This window comes from Juglans microcarpa x Juglans regia, chromosome 1S (assembly GCF_004785595.1).
Source record: "Juglans microcarpa x Juglans regia isolate MS1-56 chromosome 1S, Jm3101_v1.0, whole genome shotgun sequence".
NCBI classification, from domain to species: domain Eukaryota; kingdom Viridiplantae; phylum Streptophyta; class Magnoliopsida; order Fagales; family Juglandaceae; genus Juglans; species Juglans microcarpa x Juglans regia.
In genome coordinates this window covers 25,900,797-25,924,637 of record NC_054595.1, presented here as the reverse complement: position 1 = coordinate 25,924,637, position 23,841 = coordinate 25,900,797, and the positions used below count along the sequence as shown (strand labels likewise).

At 34.4% G+C, this 23,841-nt stretch overlaps 1 pseudogene; it reads right to left on the bottom strand.

Moving 5' to 3' along the window:
* Window positions 1-201: 201 nt before the first annotated feature.
* LOC121247458 lies at window positions 202-23,841 on the bottom strand (annotated as a pseudogene).

The following is a 23,841-nucleotide window of genomic DNA, read 5'->3' as shown; positions in this document are numbered from 1 at the left end:
TGATTCAGACTGCCTAAAACAAGAATCATTATCAAACTAATGCAGCCTAAAAGCAAGGGAATGATGATATAAGCATCAGCATTCAACTATTTGTTTCCATACATAACTTTGGGCGATGGGGCAAAGGGATGAGCAGGGTTGTTTGGTTAATGGCTGTGGGCATGGATTTCTTAGGGAGTCGATGACATTGTTGCTTTTTCCACACTTAACAATCCACGATTTCAGCAAGAAGCAGTTTAGGCACTTATGTCTAGCCAGGGTTGTACATACGCGGTTCATTAGCTTAACACCAACCAGCAATGGAAAGTGGCTGAGCACTCAAACTGTCTGCGACTCTGACGGCCCTCTTGGTATCCGTGGTGTGTATGGTGATGGTATCACGCTTTATCCCCAACCTTGACTAAAAGACCAGGAAAATAAAGAAACTAAAAGACCAGGAAAATAAAGAAGCAACAGCAAGCCAAACAACGTTCGGAGCAGAAAATGCACGGCGGCACAGGGACGAGGCTGGAATTCTATTACAAAAAATAAATAAAAATTCAGTAACATTTTCTTGATGAGTTGAGATTTTGGTATATTTACTTCACTATATTTTACTATAATTCATCTTTCATGACATGATCTTGGGCTCTCAAATGTTTGTTGATAGATGCCGCTAAATCCTTCAAACTGGATTTTGTAGATAGCTTGATCTGCATGCACATTAGATTACTTCCACCAATCGGCTAGCATACAGATGAGTATAAATATAAAAATACCGGTAGATTATGAAATAATTACCGGATTTGCTTTATCTTTTGAAGGGTAAAAGAATAGCGTTGGAAAGTCGTCTACCTGCAATAATATCAGACAATAACAAAGGCATAACCCCATCAGCATCATACCTTCAGCGTTACTTCATCTCTCACAACTTCAATGGATGGAAGACCAAACAAATGTCTCCTTATTAAAATTCAAGCGATTCTAAATTACTAGGGGACACTGCCCCCTTTTCATTCCAATATTAAGATGAAAAATACATTTTTGCAGGGGAAGTTTCTACATTAATCATGGGGTTGTTTCAAATTTCAATTCCACTAAGATCAATGGAATTTATAATAAGAAAAAAGAAGAAGATAGTAGGCTCAAGCAAGCGCCTTCAGCATTTAGATATCAAACTGTATATGAATAGAACTAAAAGCATAAAGTAAAACACAATAACATGAAGAAACGATCATGAGTTGATCGGAAAAGCAACAGGCATAACCCATTACAGGGCATCCATATACCACAATAAATTTAGATAAAAGGAACTTCTAACATTTCCTTTTTCTCCAGCCATTTGAAATATATTTCTTCTGTCTTTTACAGCATTTGAATAAATTTGATGAATGTTGTAACTTTGAAAATAGTCCAAATTGTCATAGCAAAATTGCAATGATAATAACACTCACCTGCAGTTTTGGGTGTTCATTAGCAGAAGCATCTATCCTTGAAAATACGAGATTATCCAAACCTTTGAAGTGCTTAGCCAACTTTTCAACATGCTTGCTAGTGGTTTCACAGTTGATGCACCATGGCGTGTATACCTGTTCCCAGAAGAGAATATAAGGTCTTTTAGGGATAGAGTTTATTAAACTCCTTCTCTAGAGAAATTCTGAAACCCTAGCTGCTAAAGTAATTACAGCAAGTGTGCCTGGGATTCTGCTACCAAAAGCTAAAGGCATGTGGTCTGATTGGCATAACCTCCAGCCTCTAAAAAGGAAGGTTCGGAGTTTGAAACCCCCCTCCCCCCACTAAAAAAAAAAAAAAAGATTCTGCCACCAAGAAAATGCTTGGCACAATCATATAGGGGCAGTCTTATTAAGCCCCGTCATCCACTTTCCATTATAAATTAAATAATATAAGACAGTAAGTTAAATTTCTCCAATGAAAGATAATATAGCTAATTAAGTTAGTAATTTACATTTAAGTTAGTTAAAACATGCTTTAACTAACAGCACGCATACAACTTTCTGTTTATGATTTTACAATCTGTTTATAAGAAAGATTATTTCCGACAGAACTTCATTTTCAATTAAAACAATGGACTTAGATGTCATGAGCAAAGGAAAAATAGCTGAAAGGCACAAAAATGTCAAACCTCTAGAAGAACATTCTTGGGACTGCTCAAAACCAAGTCATCAAATGTCTTTCCTACAATGATCTGGATGCTTGCATCCTTCTGCAATTTTCACAATTGCAAAGAAATTCTGAAGATCACCATCATTTGTAGTAGATAGAAAATAACATTAAACAAATATTTTGAAGTTTTGTTGTTCATACATGTCTCGAAATTAAACAAGTCCGTCATCTTATGAACAGAGCTTAAACAAAAATGTCTGATAGCATTTTTGATGAGCTTTTATTTATGCATTTCATGACAATTATGACAATAAATTATCTCAGCAATTTTCTTAATGGCCTATACGACGTTACCGCATTGCACTAATTGGCTGAGGGGTAAAAAGAAAGCAACAAAAAATATCCCTAAAAGGACAAAAAAGACACAAATGAATCATAGTCATGCCTTGCAACTATTTTAAATCATCTATTCAAGGAAAAAACTAAGAAGGATGGTCCAGTCTACAATTGCATATCCATGATCCAAAATAAAATATAAAGATAGAAGACACTCACATTTTCTGGTATTGGCTGTGATTTGAAGTAAGGAGAGAGAGTACCATCCAGGAGCCGTATGCAAAACTCCTAAAAAAGCCCAGTTCAGATTGACATTATGGTTGTCTAAGCAGATATCTGTCCAAAGGAAAATATAATTATAATAAAAAAAAAAATGGTACTTCTATGTTGGTGGGGGTCAGATCTGACTGTAAAAAAACTTTGAGCTGATTCTGTTATCAAATGCAGTCACCTATATGGGAAAAAGAAAAAACAAATGAAACCATAACGTCATTATAGCCGCATTTAAAGATTTTTCAAGAAAGAAGAAAATTTAACAATAAAACCCCAGAAAATAATTAGTTGCTAACTGGAAAACTAACCACAGTGTTCTCTGCTTCTTCAAGCCCAAATAAAGTTAAGAAAGGCTTTGCAAGATTCTCATCTGAGATTTCTATATATATAAACATTATCTGCAACAACAAAATTATCTTAGAAAATCACAGTTAAAAAGGTTAGCTAATTACAATAATGGCTTTAAATGTGGGTCAAACAAATTATCTTTGATTTGAACTGTCTTGCAACTTCTTGAAGAGGCTCAAGAAGATTTTTAAAGGCATCAACCTCATAAAGAAAAAAACCTGGACGATAGTGAAAACAAATAATTAATAAATTTACCTTGTAAGTGTGTCTGGCATGCATAAGTTGTTATTAACATTAAGCTTCCCAAAGGATGGGAAAGGAATACAACTTATTTGCTGATACTGACATAAACTGAATTGCATCATGTGACAGTGTTGTATATTCACTGGATTACACCAGGGTACAGTTTCCAGGACTTCTTTAAAAAGCTGATCAATGTTATCTGAAAGAATCATGCTAGAAGGATCAGACTTGCATGAGACTGTAGACAAGTTAGCCTATACTTCTAGGTTCGGCAACTCCGAATTAAGAATCAAGCTTCAGCATGATGGGAGAGAAGGATAAAACAAAATAGTGCAACATGTTGCGTATATTTGTTCTCCTGATTTCTTAAATACATGAGAACAATATTATATATCGCATATATATATATATATATTCATCCTTTTTCCTATAATATGTACTTTAGACAATTTCATTAGCATACCTCGTGGAGCTAATTGATTTTTTTAAAATGGCAGCAAACTATACAATTTTGCAGCATCAGTGTTATAAACCTTCCCGTATATTTGCTGAGAGACATAATTTTGTGATTTATCTGTGAGGATTCATTGGATTTTCTAGGTCAATTTGGTTCTGCCCTACAGATGAGTAGGAAGAAGGCAGGAAGAGTTTAACATTTTTTTTGTCGTCACAGTTTCCAAAATCTTTAGAGAGGTGACACTACTTCAGGAGAAGTTCCTTTTTTCCTGGGGTGCCGGGGGCGAGTTGGGGAGGTACCCTGAGATGATATCATCCGCATTCAGTAAACAGCTTCATATCCAAAAGTAAGTGCCAGTTACTAAAAGGTAGAGGGGACATGAATTGAAGCACTGAGTGAACGAGTTCCCAGCCTCATACAACGCACTTTTCACCAACTCAGTTATCAACTTCATATCATTCTACATATGAAGAAATGAAGAAGAAAGAGCAAGTATAGCAGAGGAAGTATCAGCCACCTGAAGTTTGAAGGGGCAGGAGTAAACTCTGGCAGAATTTAGCTGTGTCAGTTTAGAAACTAATGGGAACTTGTTAAACTACTCCAAAAACTGTAATATTTGGTCTATTTTGAAGGCCCCTCCTGCAGTTTTGCAAAAATTAATCACTCATTAGTCATTATATCAGTAAGTTGTGATCCACTCGTAATTTTCAGTGACACATGGAAAACCCACGCATAGGGGTGTATCTTTGGAATAAATGTGGCCCACTCAAGAAACATTTATCGCTTTGGAATAATTGACACTGAAACGATTCCAATATACATACCTCAAACTTCTCAAAGAGACCAGTAACAAACGTATGGTAGTTTTTGAGAAATTCTTATGCCTCTGACACTGAGCTTATCGTAATGACAGGTACACCAGTTTTTTTTCCTCCCTGTATAATAGTTAATCCACAATCGCATTAAATATAAGAGATGTGACTGGTCTACACAGAAATCTTACCCAAGAAAGTTTACAAACTAACGTAATTTATCGTGATTAATAAGATTGTAAACCTCTTTTTATTGTAAAATAAATCCGACGGATGACATTAAGCAGGTAAACTTTTTGCGTAAGATTTTCACGTAAAAACTATACAGTTCTCTAAGTACAACTTCTAAGCTGCAAATTTGCACGATTACGTCGAAAAATTAAGATATAAAAACGCTTCGACAAGATGAAAAGAGTCAATCAAAATAAATTGCCAGTCTACAAAAAAAACCATCGTGACCGAAATGTATTTTATTTAAGTTAACATGATATGAAGAAAAAAAAAAAGAAAAAGAGTTATAACCATGGTTAACAACTTACGATCCTAAGCAAGACGAAATTACGAAATAATATATTCAGATATCAGAATGGAAAACGAAAGACAGAGAAAATAGCGTGCTTACGCTGAAAATCCACCATTGTACACTTGAGAAGTCCCATTAACATGTTGGGGAAATCAACACAGTGGAAGGAATAAAAGCGGTAATAAAAGAGTACAGTCTACGCACTCAGTGACACCAAGAATTTAACGTGATTCGGCAACTGCCTACATCTACAGAAAATAGCTTCACTATTAAATAGTGGTACACAAGAAAATATTACAGAGGAGGAGGATCACACTCTACCCAACTCAACTCTCTTCTTTTCTCTCATAGCTCTCCAGGCTCTCTCTCTTTTTTCTTCTCTTCCTTGGGTGTATCAGAAGCTCTCGCATGGAACTTCAATTTATAAGCGAATGTATATCGCATTACCGTGTGAATGCATTTAATATGCATTCAATAGACAGTTGGGCGCTAGGCGCTGCACGCTGGAGGTTGAGAAGCAAGCTTGGGGCAGGGACTTCAACAATTCTCCCCCTCCATGCCCATTTACCTAGATGCTATCCATCCCAGCTATGTTTCTGCATAGCTCAAGCTTCTCACTTGTAACCACCTTCGTCAGCATATCCGCTGGATTCTCTTTCGTATGGATCTTCACAAGCTTCAATAGCTGTTGTTCCATCGCTTCGCGTATCCAATGATAGCGGATATCAATATGCTTGGTGCGGGAGTGGTACATTGAATTCTTGCTCAAATCTAGAGCACTTTGACTATCACAATGTACCTTGTAGTCTTCTTGACTAACCCTTAGTTCTTGGAGGAAACGCTTCATCCACAACATCTCTTTTCCAGCTTCTGCTGCGGCAATGTACTCTGCCTCAGTTGTAGATAAAGCAACACACTTCTGCAATTTAGACTGCCAAGAGACAGCTCCTCCTGCAAAAGTGAAGAGAAATCCTGAAGTAGATTTCCTGCTATCTAGATCTCCTGCCATATTTGAATCTGTATAGCCTTCCAAAACTGGTTTAGCTCCCCCAAAACACAAGCACATCTTTGATGTACTTTTTAGGTACCTGAGAATCCACTTGACTACTTCCTAATGATCCTTTCTTGGATTTGAAAGGAATCTGCTCACCATGCCTACAGCATGAGCAATATCTGGTCTGGTACAAACTATTGCATATATCAGGCTTCCTACTGCTGAAGAGTAGGGAATTACTTCCATTTCTTCAATCTCTTTCTTTGAAGAAGGACATGAGCTCTTGCTCAACTTGAAGTGGTTAGCAAGTAGAGTATTGACTGGCTTAGCATCTCCCATGTTGAAACGTCTGATGACCCGTTCAACATATTTTTGTTGTGATAGCCACACCCTTTTGACATTCCTATCACGAACAATCTTCATGCCCAAAAGTTGCTGTGCTGGGCCTAAGTCCTTCATGTCAAAGGACTTGGATAGTTCCTTCTTTAGTTTGTTAATCTTGGACCTATCCTCACCAACGATTAACATATCATCAACATAAAGGAGTATGACAAACTTGTCATCCTGGAACCTTCGAACATAGACACACTGATCTGCAACAAGTCTCTTGTAACCATGACTCATCATGAATGAGTCGAACTTCTTGTACCATTGCCTCGGCGCTTACTTGAGGCCATAGAGACTCTTCTTTAGCTTGCAGACTAAGTGATCTTTCTCTGGAGCTTCAAACCCTTCTGGTTGCTCCATATAGATTTCCTCCTCCAAATCTCCATGGAGAAAGGCTGTCTTCACATCCATCTGTTCGAGTTCCAAATTCAAGCTGGCTACCAATCCGAGTATGACTCGGATTGACATCATTTTCACCACCAGGGAAAATATCTCGTCAAAGTCGATTCCCTTCTTCTGTTGGAATCCTTTGACAACCACTCTGGCCTTGTGCTTTATCAGCTTTCCTTGGCCATCTTTCTTCAGCTTGAACACCCATTTGCTCTTTAGGGCTTTCTTTCCTTCAGGAAGTTTCACCAACTCATAAGTTTGATTTTTCTGCAAAGAACTCATCTTTTCTTGCATTGCCTGCACCCATAGGCTTCTATCAGCATGAGTTTGAACTTCCTGGAAGCTCTCCGGCTCCCCCTCATCAGTAAGCAGAATATAGTCTGATTCCGGATATCTCATCGACGGAATCAGTAGGCGGCCTCTTGCCGATCTTCTTGGTTGAGTTTCATCAACCAAAGGAGGTTCATCACCATCTAACCCTTGTGGTGGTACACCAGCTGCTGGTGGAGAGGGTTCTTGCTCCTCCTGCTCAACACCCTGAGCTTCTTCTTCTGCTTCTGGATCTCGATCCTGCATATCTTCATTATCTGTGGCGGACTGTAATGATGCAGGATGTGTATAGGAACTAAGCTCTACTGACATCGAGGAAGCTTCAGTTCCTATATGCTGGTTTTCATGGAACACAACGTCCCTACTTCTGACAATTCTCTTTGTCACTGGATCCCATAATTTGTATCCGAATTCTTCATCTCCATATCCAACAAAGATACATGGAGTTGACTTGACATCGAGCTTCTGTCTCAGCTCCTTGGATACATGTGCAAAGGCTTTGCACCCAAACACTCTCAGGTGAGAGTAAGAGACATCTTTTCCAGACCAAACCTTCTCAGGAACTTCAAATTCCAGTGGTGCGGAAGGTGATCTGTTGATCAGGTAACAGGCAGCACAAACAGCTTCACCCCAGAATGGCTTTGGTAACTTAGCCATACTGAGCATGCATTTTGTTCTTTCAATGATGGTCCGATTCATTCTTTCGGCTACACCATTGTGCTAAGGGGTATATGGGACCGTCTTCTCATGTCGAATACCGCGATCAGCGCAGTATGCAGCAAACCTTTTGGAAACATATTCTCCTCCATTGTCCGTTCGCAGGCACTTCAACTTCTTTCCCGTCTCTCTTTTCACTAGGGTGTGGAAATTCTTGAAGTGCTCGAAGACCTGATCCTTTGACTTCAAAACATATACCCAGACCTTTCGTGAAGCATCATCAATGAATGTCACGAAATATCTATTACCTCTCAATGACTCTTCTTCCATTGGACCACATACATCAGAGTGTACCAAACTCAACAACTCTGATCTTCTCTTCGTAGAGGAATTGAACGAGACTCTGCGTTGTTTGCCAAACAAACAGTACTCACAAGGGTTTAACGCTATTCCTTTGGCAACCTTGATGAGTGCCTTTTTCGCAAGCGTATCCAACCCTTTCTCACCCATGTGTCCGAGTCTCTTGTGCCACAGATTCGGTGATGCCTCGTCTTCTGCTGCATTGAGGCTATCAGTATCAATCTTCACATGGGTCTTGTACAACGTATCGCAAATATGTCATCGGGCGACAACCATGGCACCTTGTGACAGTTTCCAAGTGCCATTGCTGAAGTAGCTGTCATAACCCTGTCGATCAAGGGCTGTTCCCGAAATCAGGTTGAGCCGAAGGTCAGGAATGTGTCGAACATCTTTCAACACCATGGTACAACCAACGTTAGTTTTTATCTGCACTTCGCCAACTCCCACGATCTTCGAGGAACTGGCATTTCCCATCCTTACCGTACCAAAGTCTCCTGCTTTGTACGTAGTGAAAAATTCACTATAGGAAGTGACATGGTATGATGCTGCTGTGTCTACCACCCACTCAACATCATGGCTTGCAACGTGCAGACACGTCTCGTCACTGGTGGAGAGTATTGCCACATCTCCCAAAAGAGTGACAAGGGTTTCACCATCTTCTTTCTTCAGCTTACTGCTTTGACCTTGCTCCCTTAAAAACTTGCGGCAGTTTTTCCTTATGTGGCCTTCTTTGCCACAATGGTAACATTTCATGTTACCCGTTTGCTGGTTCCTGCTACTGTTGGACCTTCCACGTGATTGAGACTTCCCTCTGTTTCTGCCTCCACTTCTCCCTCTATCATCACCTCGAGGCCTTTCTCTACTCTCGGTGACAAGGACATGAGTTTGATTCATGCTTGTCTCTTTTCGTCTGGCCTCCTCATTAAACAAGGCATCCTTAACCATCGTCATGGTAAGTTTGCCATCTGGAGTAGAGTTACTGAGGGAGACTACCAGCGTCTCCCAACTATCTGGTAACGAACTAAGAAGTAGCAGGGCTTGTTCTTCATCGCCAAGATTTAGGTTGACGGATCCGAGCTGGTTAACTAGGTTTTGAAACTCTCTAGTGTGCTCGGCAACAGAGGTGTCGCTCTTCAACTTCAAGTTAACAAGCCGTCTCATCAAGAGGGCCTTGTTTCGAGCAGTCTTAGCTTGATACATATCCTCCAACTTTTTCTAGAGGCTATATGCATCTGTCTCCTGGGCCACGTGGTGAAAAATACTATGGTCAATCCATTGTCTGATCTGACCGATAGTCTTCTTGTGCATCTTTCTCCACACTTGATCCGTAACTTCATCTGGCTTCTTCCCTTCATCTTCCAAAGGGTCAGACATATCTTTATAGTTCAATAGATCCTCCATCCAAGGCCTCCAAAGACTGTAGTTTGAGGCAGTCAGCTTTATCATGGCGCCTGATGCTGAATCCTCCATGAATTTAGACTGATTCTAAATACAAAATGTAAGTACAGGATCTTTGAAGTGTAATATCGCAAAATGGACAGCACCGTTGTGTCCGGAACACTTGATTTTGTTGGAAACGAGTCTTGTTTCGTCAAAATCGAACTCAGATAGCACAAGGAATGAGCAAAAGAACCAAAACAGGAACACTGTCGCGCGTGCAGCACGTGGCGCGACTAACAGCGCGTAGGCGAGTGTTCCTCACGGGCTAGAACCTCACTGGAGCGCGTGGAACGCGTAGGCGAGTGTAACTCACGCGCTTTCTGGAGTCAGTAGAAACGTCAGGCGCGTGAACTTCACGCGCAAGGGCCTCTCTGGAGCGCGTGAGGCGCGTGCCGAGAGTGGGTATCACGCGCTCATGCCTCTCCTGGGCGCGTGCAGCGCGTGTCGAGAGTGGGCTCACTCTCCGATCTTCGGACGTCGCGTGGTGGAGCGTGCGGCGTCCGTCCGGCCTCTGGTTTTTCACTATTTTTCTTGTCTCGATGAGACGAACACAGTGGTATGCTCAAATTTGAAAACTGAGCTACACACTAAAAACGAGTTTTCTGTAAAAAAAAACTCTTCCCAACAATCGCTCTGATACCACTTGTTAGGGAAATCAACACAGTGGAAGGAATAAAAGCGGTAATAAAAGAGTATAGTTTATGCACTCAGTGACACCAAGAATTTAACGTGGTTCTGCAACTGCCTACATCCACAGAAAAGAGCTTCACTATTAAATAGTGGTACACAAGAAAATATTACAGAGGAGGAGGATCACACTCTACTCAACTCAACTCTCTTCTTTTCTCTCAGAGCTCTCCAGGCTCTCTCTCTTTTCTCTTTTCTTCTTTGGGTGTATCAGAAGCTCTCGCATGGAGCTTCAATTTATAAGCGAATGTATATCGCATTACCGTGTGAATGCATTTAATAGACAGTTGGGCGCTAGGCGCTGGGCGCTGCACGCTGGAGGTTGAGAAGCAAGCAGTCATTGTTGACTGCTTGCTTGGGGCAGGGACTTCAACATAACAAACAGAAGCAGAGTCGGAAACCCTTTGATCTCAAGAAGGAATGCCGCCTTCAGATATCGGTCGGCATCGAGCTTGGCCATCAAAAGAGGACTCCCTAATTCCTTGAGTGCAGTTGCAGCCTCAGCAAACTGAGGCATCAGCTCGGCACTCCTTGCACACCAAGGCGCATACCCCAGAATCAGAACGAATTCATTCCCGTCAATGACCCTATTGGCGTTGTCATTGTTAAGCTCAAGAACAATCCTCTGGGCTCTGGTTAAAACCTCAGCCTCTGACGATCTCACACTGGGTGACCCATCTTGTTCTCGTTTCTCCTCTTCTTCATCCAATGCCATTAATTCTTCAGAACCCTCTAAATCTTCATCGTCTTCATTTGGGTTGGGCTTAGAAGCCTTGATGGTAATGATAAAACCAGTAATAGAAAAAGAGTGAGGCTGAAATAAAGGAATTGTGGAGTGGGTTTTCTTGAAAGCACGGTGATGCGCAAGATACGAACAGGGGTTTTGAGATTTGTGGTGAAAACTAGTAGTGCGTTCTTGAATGAGATCTGTGTTAGGACATGAAAGATTATAGAGAAGCTCTGGGACCCTGGGTCTGGAGAAGACCTTACCGTTGGAAGAGATTTGGCTTGACAGTGGATCGTTCTGATCAAACGAGCGGGAAATGGGATAAAACGCTTTTTGCCACCTTCAGGCCGGGCATCGTTTGTTTAGAGAGATGCGATAAATAAAACAAAATTTTTTATTTTAATATTTTTTTTAATTTTGTGATTTAAAAAAGTTAAATTTTTTATTAAAAGTGTAATTGGTCTGATTTGATTTGATTTTGTTATTTTTTTATAATCTAATTGGTATATACCGGTTTTAAAAATTTAAGAATCGATACTGAATTGACTCACTTTCAAAATTGGAACTTCTAGTTTTTTCGATTTCGGTCTGGTTCAATCTAGTCTAATTTTTCTAGTTTAACGAATTATTTATGTTAGTAATAATATATGTTTACATATACTAAACTTTTTGTTTATTTATATTATAATATAAGTATATTATTTTATAATAATTAATACATATTAGTATAATATTAAATTTAATTATAGTCTATATAAATTATAGACTTTTTATATGAATATATATGATCAAATGTGTAAAAATATAATTACAAAAGGAATAAATATATTATAATTTATTATGCAAAAAATGTATTTATCATTATATATATATATATATATATCTTTTGGTACCGGGAGAAATATGAATTTAAATTGTATCTCTTGTCCAAGTATTTTAGTAGAAATTCCTTCTTCTGTTACAGAGAAATGGTATAGTAATGCAAGAAAGGGATTTCCTAATATTACTTTGGTAGTAATATTTTTTACTAAAATGAATGTTGTTTTAAAGCAAAGTCCATTATTACATATATGTGCATTGGATAATTTATAATTTATATTCAATTTTGTTCCATTGGCTTGGGATAATGTTTCTTTTGTTTTTTCAAAATATTTAGAGGGTATTAATCCCTCTTGTATACAATTTAGGTCCGCTCATATATCTAATAGGGCAATTATAGTAAAAGAGAATTCTTGATTAATTGAAACTGTTACTTCAACATATCATTTTTGAAAATTTATCTTATTAAGAATATTAATAAAATTGTTCGTTTCATCTAATGTTGAACATTCTCCCTGTTCAATATTATGTTTTTCTTCATGAAGATTTTTTCCATTATTCTCTATTTTTAATAATATAATTTCTTGTAATAGTTGTTCGTTTGAAACTTCTAATTTAAGATTAGATGTTTTTAAATTTCTAATTTCTTATTTTATCTCATTAATTTCTTGTTGTATATCTTGAATCGTAATTTTCTGTTTGTCAGTTTTAAATCTTCTTATTATTTCTGAAAAATTGTAAGGTTTTGAGGATGAAGTTATTGTAGTATTTTGATTATTAAATGTATCTTTTAATTTTTCTAAATAATCTTTTCTTTCTTGAGGGTTGTTAATTTTGTCTATTAATTCTAGTATAATATCTTCTTGTTTTGAAAGTACATTAATAGTTTTGTTACAAATGCAATTATCCTTATTTAGACAATCACTATCGGAATATTGTTCTGAAAAACTTGATTCTTTTAATTGATAAATTTCTTTTTCTTCTAAAGAACTAACCTCATCTTCACTTGAATGTATTATAAAAATGTCTATTAATTTGTCTTTTAATGTGTCGGATATATCTAATTCATTAATTTGTTGTTTGACTTTACAGTTTGATTTATAATGTCCTACTTTTTCGCATTTATAACAAATAATCTGCTTTTTCTTTTTATTAGTCTTTTTAAGACTTTTTAGTGGCTTATTATATGTTGGTTTGTCTTTTGTCTTTTTATAAGGTTTTCTGTATTTTCATTTTTTATTGGAATAATTCTTATAAACTCTTTTTCCTTTTTTGTGTCTTCTTGAGGGGGCTAATAAAGGAGTATAACCAAATTGTTCACAAAAAGTACCTAATTCATTTCTAGCAAACTTCTTTTCTTTCTCTATTTACTTTTTTAATCTTAAATCGTTGCACATAGTTAATCCAGTTCTGTTAATCTTACTTATTATATCACCATATGTGAGATTATGAAAATCAATAGTACCGTCTGATCTTAATAATGATTCTCGTACCTTTTGGGCGAAGTAATATGAAAGTCCGGCTATGAATTTTTCATTCCAATATGGATGTTGGCAATCATTCTGATCATAACTTTAGTTAGAAATACATCTTTATACCAACGGAAATCAAATAATTAAGGGCATTTAAGATTAATCAACAAATCACTAGTTCTTTCTTTAAATTGAACGGAATCACCAACAAAGTGTTTAGTTAATGTATATATTAATGTGTTGACAACATCTTCTAGGGGTAAATCATTTTCTGTTTTAATTATTTGCATATTTTTATCATATTTATAAACTGTTAATATTCGTGACCTTTCATCATATGAAATGTAATGATCCCACCAACCCTGTAGTTGGCCAGTAAATCCTGTAACAATAATGTGTGCTACCTGATGATCAGTTTTTCTGTTACTTGTATAGACGTTGGCTACCATAATCATTTCTTAAAAATGATTTAGTATTTCATATTCAGATAATCCGTCTATATTCCATTCGTATAATACATCTGGTGCGAAGGCTGATCTTACTATATGTTCTCTTTCCTCGAATTGCATATCCGGTGGAGTAGGTCTGGGATACCAATTACGAGTAATAGAGACATGTTGTTTTGAATCTCTAACCGAAAAATTATTAACATGATCTCCTCTAATCTTGTTTATTTGTAGATCTAGATTTTTAAATTGATTTTCAATATTGCTAATTTCAGAGTCAGATATTATGGGTGAGTCTATTTTGCTTAATACATTAATTTGTGGTTATTTTGAGGTGGTAGCAGTGTTACTAATAGTTAATTTTTCTAATTTACTAGAGATCTGTTCTAATAAATCATTTTTGTTTTTGGAAAAAATCGATTTTAAATGGGATGAAATTTCGTGGGGATCAAATAAGAGAGTTTCTTATATTTCTTTAATAGTGAGTTTTATAGGAGATATTTAGGTTTCAATCCTTTCTAATTGCTTACCCATGATTTTTAGATATAAATTAGTATAATTGTTTTGTTGTATTATATTATCAAGGTTTTTCTCAGTATTTGTAATATTATATTTTTTTATTGGTCTAGCCAAAATTTGAGTATTCCTCTTATTATACTTGATGACTTCAAAAGGAGGATATTCTTTATAAATAATTTGATTATTTTTTCCTTTAATCCATTGATTAGTAGTCCTGTTTATGGTAGATAATTGATTTGATTTATATATTTCGAACCATGTAAAGAAAGGTATATTGATCTGTATTTTTTCTAAATCTTCGTAATATTTTTCTTGAATATAATCTCTTTCTATTTTTGTAAAGGTTGAGAAAAATGTTATTCTTTTGTGACTATTTTCTTTTTTCATATAATCTTGTTTGAGATATTCTTTGTTAATTTTAAATTCTTCTTTATTCAGGGTATATATTTGGGCATCATCTCCAACTACTTGAGAATACGTCGGAGAAGATGGTTCTTTTTCAGGATTATGAGAGGTAGATGCTTTATCAGGATGGCTAATAGCATATACTGGTATATCAATAATATTTCCAGGAATGATTCCTCGAATCTGGGTGTTAAGATTTTGAGATCTAGTATCAAAAGATCTGGTGTCAAAATTTTGGGATTTATTTCTAGAGATTGATGTAAGAATAGATCTGGGTGTATGATAACTGGAGGGTGCTGGAGAGGAATAATGTGAAAAGGATCTTCTAAAAGGTTGAAAGGTTATTTGAACCGTTCCATCCGTTTTTTGATCTATATATTCGAGATTATCTTTAGAATTATTTTCTATCTTGGGTGTTGGGGTAATATTCTCTAATTGCCATTCATTAGGAAGTGTGACTTGATTCCAATTGATTTGTTTAGGAATTTGTATACTAGAATTTTGTGTACTAGATTGTAATAATAATGTATATCATTTAGGGCTAGTAATTAGAGCTTGTGGTTCTAATGTTGTTTTCATTAATTTATAATGAATCCTATAAATTACTGTTAAAGCATGTGACCCTTTCATCATTTGATAGCCATTTGTCTTAATATTTAGTGTTAAGGCATGCAAAATATTACCATCAAATAATGATAAAGAATAATTGGAATAACAATTAAAATAGACTGGTCCTTGGAATAAGCTGGATTCTACCATTCCGAGTAATGAATCATGAAAGTTATAATGTCTTCTGTCTCTTAAACAAAGCAATACTGAGGTATTTAAGCCATTTCGAGTGAGTGGCTTTATAGCTACTTGTACTAGTCCAATATGAATAAAAGAATAATTTTATTTTTTATGATGATCAATAGCCTTTTTTGTTAGGAGCTGTAATGATTCATAGTCATTATTTAAACTAATAGTTTTCTCTACTGTTTTAATTGTATAATTTGTAAGGAATGATAATTTAGAAGAAAAAGTAGAGATTTTGTATATTTGATTTTTTGGAACATCAGGAATTGTCCAGTCTTGTAGATTTCTTTCTATATCTGATAAACTGTAGTCTTCTTGATTAATATTATCAGATTCTATAGGGATGCTAGTGGTAGATTCATTAGGTTTGAATAAAGAATTCATTGAGACAGATTTTAAACAAAAATTTCCTATTTCCAAGGAGAAATAAGTAGATTAAGAGCTTGAGGGAATACCACCGAGACCACCCTTAGAGCCTTCTGGCTTGAATGGGCTGACCATCGTTTTTCTTGGCTTACCAACACAAGCTTCCCAATATACATTATTCTCTTTAGTTATGGGTTATCTTTGTAAAATTTGTATCAGTGATTCCTTACCTTTTTTTTTTTCTTGTAAAGCAAGTATCTTCAAATGGTTTCTTATACTATTAATTTCGTTTCTTAGGAAAGTGCAGTCAGCTTCATAGTATTCTATCGCAGATTGTCTACTTTGATATACATAATATTTAGACATCATTAATGTATAATTTTACCTCATTAATTATTGTTGTCTTTTAAGATCTTTTATATTATCCATCAAGATTTGTAATTCCATTCTCAAATTATATTCTGTGCATTTTAACTCATACAAATCGCGAAAGCCAGTACTATGAACATAATAAAAACCCATCAAAAATATCAGGAAAAATATGATAGCAATAACAATACTATAACAATAATAATAGCAATAAAATAGCAATAACAATACTATCACCAATGGCTCTGATACCAAAGGCGTAAATCTCAGGTAGAATAATAAGATATTAATAAAAGAAAAAGGCGGTAAGACTGGCCATATGCATGATAGCAAAGAAGGCAGGCGATATAACTGACCATATGCATGAGGAAATAAAAATTGAAGAAAAGAGATATGAAATAAACTTCTTCATTAAGAATATAATACTTACAAGGAGATTAATTTTCAAAGGAGTTGGGAGCTGGAGACATGAGGGAAGGACGATTGAAAGATTTACAAGGAGAGGAGGACAGGACTAGACTGGAGAGGTTTGGACTAGAGAGGAAGGGATTTCAGATTAGAAATTCTGAATGTCCTTCTTGCCTCGTGAACCTCCTTATATAGACACTAAAACAGTAACCTTAATAATACATGAACAGTACCGGCCGTCATAAGAACAGTATCGGCCGACGCTAAAAACAAACACAGTACCGGCCGACATTAAAGACAAGAACAGTGTCAGCCGACGCTAAAAACAAACATAGTACAGAACACGTAATCTTGTACAGAATTATTTGTCGCTTTGCTGGGCAATAATTTGTCACAAATAACTTTCTAGAGGGATAATATTTTGACAATTTCTATTTAGTCAGATAATAATTTTTTGGAGTCACATATTCTGAGGATCATAATTTGCTAATTCCAGTTCAAACGGATCTTGAGAATTCATCAGTTGTACTGGATGGTAAGGTGAATAATCTTGAGAAGGAGATGCAGCTTGGTTGCCCTGAAATTGAGAGGCCTGTTGAGAAGGAGAGGCCTGTTGAGAAGGAGGGGCCTAATGGGCTGGTGATAATGCGGGATGCTGTAATGGAGATAATCTGGGTCGTGCTTCTTCTTCATCGTCACTGTCTGATATTTGTGACATTACTTCAGCTAATCTTTTCAAATCCTTCTTGTTTGTAATGGATGCTAATTGTGCTTGAAATCTGCTCCGTTGGACTAGGACTTTCGGAGTTCTGGTAACTTTTGAAAACATCTTCAATACATAATCATAATTGTATTTTTCCTACCATTTGATAGAAACTTGACGGGCTAGGAACATAATGGTTTTAAGAGAGGGATGAGGTTTGATAACGTATTTCCATTTCATAATCCAATTTAATTTTGTTTTGAGAAAGAATAGCAAGAGGGGTGAGCAATGGTTTAATGCTGGTGGGCTGTCATTTTATGAAATAAAATTTTTGAGACTTTCCTGAAGGGAAGAGGAAGGAGAAGAGGCTCGGGTCCATAATATTCCCACCATAGTGAGAACCATTTCGATAGTGTTTTAATTTCCTGTAGTTTATCAAAATGAAGGAATCATGAATGGCGCAAATTTTTGTTTTGTTTTAAAAACATTTTTATCCATACTTGCTGGTAATCGTAATAATCATAATAAGGAGAATCATAGGGATCAGAGAATTTTCTTGTTAAATAGGGATTTTTTCCTCATTGTTCCAGGGTGAGAACTTGTTTGATAGTGACTTTATGAAAAGCAACAATTGGAGACGCTGGTGAAGAAGGTTGAGTTTGAAGGGAACAAAGAATTTCTGAGAGAATAATTGAGTCAGTATCTACTAATATGAATTCATAAAAATGCTAGGTTTTCTTAATGTTTTGTGGAACATAATGCCAGTCTGGTAGGAGAAATGCATCAAGTAATTTCTGAGGATCAGACAGATGTTGAATTTCAGATTCAATAGGAAAGACTGGATGCCAATGAGATTTGATAATAATAGGAGATGAAGAAGGTTGAAATAATAATGGGGGATTAATAATTTGGGAAGGAGAATGAGCAGAAGGAGAAACAGCTTTGGAGTAAGTTGGTAATTTTGGAGAGGCTAATGGTGAAAATGGATTGTAAGAGGGTCTAATATTTTGTAGTAATGTCCCCAATACCGTATAAAGTCTTGGAGTTGCAGAAGGACAAGGTGAAGGATAAGGAGGAGATGGCGGCCGTGCATATGAGGATTTGGACTTTATTTTGGACTTTAAAGTTGACATGATTTTCCCTGTAAGAATTCTCGGGATAGAAAATCAAGAAGAGAATTAGATTCTCCTTTAATATGCTAAATATCAAAATAAAAAATACTTAATATAGCTTGCCATCTGGCAAATATTTGCTTGGCAGCCAGATTTTTCACATTTTTAATTAAAACTTATTTGGCTGATTTACAATCTATTCTAAGTAAAAACTTTTGATTCAATAAATTATCATGAAATTTGAAAATACATAATACAATAGCTAAAATTTCTTTTTTAATAGTACTATAATTCTTTTGAGTAGGATTCCAACATCCTGAATGGAATCGAACTATCTGTTCCGAGTTGGATGATAATTTTTGTTTCATAATTCTTCTGTATCCAATATCAGAGGCATCTGTTTCAACAATTTTAAAAGTATGAGGAGATGGAAGCCCTAAGCATGGTAATTTCTTAATATGTGCTTTAATTTATTTTATAATATTAGTATGTTTTCTGTCTAAGGAGGTGGATTCTTTTTTAATCTTTTAAATAATGGTTTACATAATGGTCTGAGAGATTGGTAAAAATCTGCAACATAGTTGAGACTTCTTAGAAATCTCTGTAATTGATTTTTGTCTTTTATTTCATCTGAAAATTTATCAGCAAATTCTATTGCTCTACTAATTGGTGTAATAGTTCCTTGATAAATTACATGCCTAAGGAATCTAATTTTTTCTTGAAATAGTTTTATTTTTGATGATGAGACAACTAATCCATTTTGTTTGATAACTTGAATAAAAATATTTAAATGTTTCCAATGTTGTTCAATAGATGAAGAAAATATTAATACATCATCTATATAAACTATTGAAAAATAAGTGAAAGGAGTAAATATTTCGTTCATAATATTTTGAAATTCACTAGGGGTATTTTTTAATCCAAATGACATAACATTCCATTCAAATGTCCAAAGGGAACTGTGAAGGTTGTTTTATATCGATCCTTTTCAGCAATTTGGATTTGCCAAAAACTACTTTTCATGTCGAATTTTGAGAATACTGTAGCATTATATAATTGGGATAATAAATATTTTTCATTAGGAATTGGGTATCTAATCCATTGTAGTACCTTATTTAAAGGTTTATAATTTATTACTAAACGAGGAACTCCTATTTCTAATTCTGCCTGTTTTTGGACATAAAAGACAGCACAACTCCATGGTGATTTACTTTTCCTTATTAATCATTTTGTTTTTAAATCATTAATTTTTTTTTTACAATATTCTAGTAATTCGTTATTCATTTGGATAGGTCTAGCCTTGGTTGTAATGTTTTTCTCAGAAAACTCTTTTTCATAGGGTAATTCTACTATATGTTGTTTTCTGTTCCAGAAGGTATTGGGTAGGTTAGAGCATATTTCATTTTCAATTATAATTTTGAAATTATCAATTTTTTGGGTTAATAATGAGTCTTTTAACTGTTCTCGAATTCTTTTATATTTTAATTCTTGTTTTAAGAAGTTTATTTGGTTTTCCTTTCTTCTAATTCTATTTTTTGTTAAAAAATTAATCTCTCTGGTTAATGAAATTTTCTTTAAAGAGTTAATTTCTTTTTTACAATATTCTAGTACCACCCTTAGAGCCTTCTGGCTTGAATGGGCTGACCATCGGTTTTTCTTGGCTTACCAACACAAGCTTTCCAATATACATTATTCTATTTAGTTATGGGTTATCTTTGTAAAATTTGTATCAGTGATTCCTTACTTTTTTTTTTTTTTATAAAGCAAGTATCTTCAAATGATTTGATTCTATAGGGATGCTAGTGGTAGATTCATTAGGTTTGAATAAAGAATTCATTGAGACAGATTTTAAACAAAAATTTCCTATTTTTAAAGAGAAATAAGTAGATTAAGAGTTTGAGGGAACACCACCGGGACCACTCTTAGAGCCTTCTGGCTTAAATGGGCTGACCATCGATTAAGTTTATAATAATAACTTAATATTAATAATTACGTTTAAGATTAAAATTTTAAGTTATATTAATTTTATGTTATAAGATTAATAGAATTGAATAATATGATTAAAATTTCATGTATTAATTAATAATTTAGCATATAATATATATAATATGATATAAAAAATTATAAATATATATACCGGTCTGTTTCGGTTTAAACTGATTTTCAAAATATGAAAACCAGTACGTACCGATATAGGACTGGTTTCAATTCTTAATAACCAGTATCATATCGAATCGCTTATGGACTGGACTAGACGGTCCGATCAGTTTTTCAAATTTTTTTACACTGTTATTGTTTATTTTATTTTATGTAAAAATTTAAAAAATTTATAATAATTAAATAAGATAAAATTGTAGGTAAAAACATACCATAGCAGTCTTTCAATCCCTTTTTCCTTTACGTTTAGTGCTTTTCCTTTTAAAAATTTTGATGGATCACTCATGATATATGGATCATGCTACTCTCCGCCCAGCATCTATCGCTTTGTGCCCATATTACAATGGACAATGTTGTGCCCATATTACAATGTACAATGCTAGAGCTCCCGCATTCATATGTTTTTTTTTAAGTTATTCTTTTATATGTATTTTTTTAATATTTTTAACTATTTTTAAAAAATAAAATAAATTTAGAATAACATTAAAAATACTTCTTTAATTAGAAAGTTAAAAAAAATTATTAAAAAATACTTTCTTAATCACGAAGTAAAATAAAAAAATATTTTTACTTCGTGAATAAGAAAGTATTTTTTTAATAACATTGTGAATTTTTTTTTTATTTTTCAAAATATTTAAAATTTTTAAAAAATCTATATAAAAAGGAATTAAAAAAACACATAATAAAACACATGTTAGAGGCTAAAGCTCAGCGGGAACTCTAGCATTATTCTATTCTAATTGTATTTTTTTTTCTTTTAAATAGTTTTAAATATATTTTTTAAAATACATAAATTTTTAATAATAAATTTTTTAATCATTAGAAAAATAAAAATAGATGAGCAGTCAAATTCAGAGGGAACACCATGGGCAACCTAGCATTTTCCCATGATATATAGGCTTGTTTTCATCCAGCTCTACTTGCATTTTTTTTCCTAAGCAAACATATAATATATATATACACACACTAACAGTTATATAACGTGGAACACACGTTTGCCCATTTGTCTAATTGAAAATAATGTGTCTAAAAAATAATATAATGTGTAAAAGTAATATATTTTTTTAAAGAAAATAATTAGTTAATAATTTAATACACAGAGCAGAAAAATAAATTTTAACAAGTATCATAATGATAACAAAACGTTACAGTAATATGAATAGTATGAAAATTAAAAGATTTTAGATATTTAACAATAGTTTTCTTAGCAAAAAATTTAAATTGTGTAGAATTCAACCACAATAATCAATGACCTAGGGAACACTGAAAAAATATAGAATCTTTTATTTCTATATTGCTCTCACATTTTTTCATCATTAAAGTAAGTCTCTTCTATTTGAAAAACTTCAAAAATATTATAATGGTAGAAAATCATTTTATCTAAATGATTTTAGTTAATTATAAATATTATAAGATTTAAATTATATTAAAAACTCTAATTATTTATATGATTTGACTCTCTTAAAAATATTTAACAAAACTCCATCATTTATTTAATGATAAAAGATTAATATTTTATAAATTAAAGTTGAATTTATATTTTAATTATCTATTTTAAGTTAGTCTAACCTCCACTGTTGGATCAAATTTGGATATTGAAGATGAAGAGTTAAGATTTAAAATCCCAAACCCTAACTTTTCCCCTCATTTTTTTGTGATTTTGTGATTTGTGTGGTGATTTTATGATTTTGTGATAATTTTATGATTTTTGTAGCGATTTGTTTGGTGATCTGGTGATTTGTGTAGTCATTTTGCTGTGAGGATGTAGAGATGGATGCGGATGCACGTAACACTGTTTATTACTGTTTATGTAGCACTGTTCAGCATTGTTCATTACTGTAACTCTGTTCGTTATTGTAGCATAGCACTGTTCATGTTTCACTTATAAATTAAAGTTAATTTTAAGTGTATGATATAATATTTATATTTTAATTATCTATTTTATGTTAGTTTAAATTAATATTTAAACTTCTACCGTTAGATTAAATCTAAAGATTTAAGATAAAGAGTTGAGATTTAAAACCTAAAAATTAACATTTTTCCTCACTTTTCCTTTCTCCCTCTCTCTCCTCCCCACGCACGTTTGCCTAATTTAGTTAATTAAGAATATTATCATATTTAAATTATATTAAAACTCTAATTATTTATATGGTTTTAATTTCTTAAATATATTTAGTAAAATTTCATCATTTATTTAATGGTGGAAGATTAGTATTTTATAAATTAAATTTGATAGTTTATGTATCATATGCTATTTATTTAGTTAATTAAGGATATTATCATATTTAAATTATGTTAAAACTCTAATTATTTAAATGGTTTTAATTTCTGAAAAATATTTAATAAGGACTTAAAATATTTATCTAAGGACTTAAAATGAAGGGTAGAGATTAATTTCTTAAAAATATTTAATAAAATTTCATCATTTATTTAATGATGAAAGATTAGTATTTTATAAATTAAATTTGATAGTTTATGTATGATATGTTATTTATATTTAAATTATTTAAATTTTAAATTAGTTTAAATCAGTGTTTTAATAAGAGAAATTATTTATATATAAATTTTAACAAGAGAAATTATTTATTATAATGATAAATATTACAATCTTATAATTGTATCTCTAAATTTTAATAGAAATTATTTATATAATTTTAAAGTGTGTAAAATCTGCACAATATTTTTAAACAAATTTTAGATTCAGACGTTGGATTTTACAATAAAACTCCAGCCCCTCTCTCTTTCTCCCCATGGCGCTCTCTCTCTCCTCCCTTTCCTTTAGCGTACGTCATACGCAGCTCTCCCCATACCCAATTCCTCCACTACCTAGCTTGGCGCCGACGTGCGCCTATGAGCCTCACCGCCCCTTCCACCGGCACCACCTCACTCCGGCGAGTCTCCCACACCTGTCTTCCTCTCTCACGCTCTCTCTTCCTCTCTCTCGGCAGTGCACAACTCGAATGGGCTTGATGTTGCTGCGCCGCCGTGGGCCATCCTCCGGTGCCACCATCTCCACGATAGCCTCCCCTCCCACCAGCCATCCTTCTCCAGTGAGCTCGGCTTCCACCTTCCTGCCGTTTGCCCCCACGAAGTCCACCTCTCTCTTGCACGGGTTCTCCACACCCACGACGGAGCTCCACCACCTCTTGCCACCACACCACCACCAGGACCTCCTTTGTCCACCGACCATCTCTCGTAGCCAT